Genomic DNA, 855 nt, shown 5'->3' with positions numbered 1-855 from the left:
TAATATATATTAATTTATATATTGGACAAGATGTTCTAATTACTATATTGAAAATAGATTTGCCTCTTATGATGATGTCTGGACTTCCAATTACCTAAGAGTGATCAGAAAAGTCCAACTTGGGGCACCTGGGTGGCTCAGTGGGTTAAGCCTCTGCCTTAGGCTCAGGTCATGGTCCCAGGGTCCTGGAATCGAGCCCCACCCACATCGGGCTTTCTGCTCAGCAGGGAGCCTGCTTCCCTTCCTCGCTCTCTGCCTGCCTCTCTGCCTACTTGTGATCTCTATCAAATAAATAAAATCTTAAAAAAAAAAAGTCCAACTCGAGTTTCATTCAGGAGGATGGAGTAAAGCTTGCCTACCAAATATATTTTAATTGGACCATGAGCAACAACATATAGGGGCATTTTTATTATACTCCACAGTTTTGCTTGTTTAATGTACCACTGTTATATTAGTATATTAGTATGTAGTTCAGAAGCGTGATGATTAGGTGTCCATGCTGTTGTGTAACTTTTGTCTCCCTCAAACCTTGTTGTGACATCAGCACATTACCTGTCTGACATAAAAAAACAAAAACAAAACAAAACAAAGAAAACAAAACAAAACAAAAAACCCACTTACATTGCTCACTACCAATGCAAAAATAGGCTTTTGGTTTAAAAAAAAATAGGAAATTAGTAAGAGAAAGATAATTTCTTAATGTAAAAATAATCTGTAATACATATTATAGTCAAAATTATATTTAAGGGGAGTAAATGTAAGAATTATTTAATATTAGGGGTGCCTGAGTGGCTCAGTCAATTAAGTGTCTGCCTTTGGCTCGGGTGATGATCTCAGAGACCTGGGATCAAGCCC

General features: G+C 37.3%; 1 non-coding gene across 1 annotated transcript; it reads left to right on the top strand.

The window, feature by feature from the left end:
- The first annotated feature begins 458 nt into the window (after nt 1-458).
- On the top strand, nt 459-562 carry LOC116881053. Its single transcript, XR_004385340.1, has one exon. It is a non-coding gene; the product is annotated as a small nucleolar RNA U13 (small nucleolar RNA).
- Nucleotides 563-855: the final 293 nt, after the last annotated feature.

The sequence above is a fragment of the Lontra canadensis genome, unplaced genomic scaffold (assembly GCF_010015895.1).
Source record: "Lontra canadensis isolate GAN:19392208 unplaced genomic scaffold, GSC_riverotter_1.0 scaffold70, whole genome shotgun sequence".
NCBI classification, from domain to species: domain Eukaryota; kingdom Metazoa; phylum Chordata; class Mammalia; order Carnivora; family Mustelidae; genus Lontra; species Lontra canadensis.
This window is presented reverse-complemented; position numbering and strand designations above follow the sequence as displayed.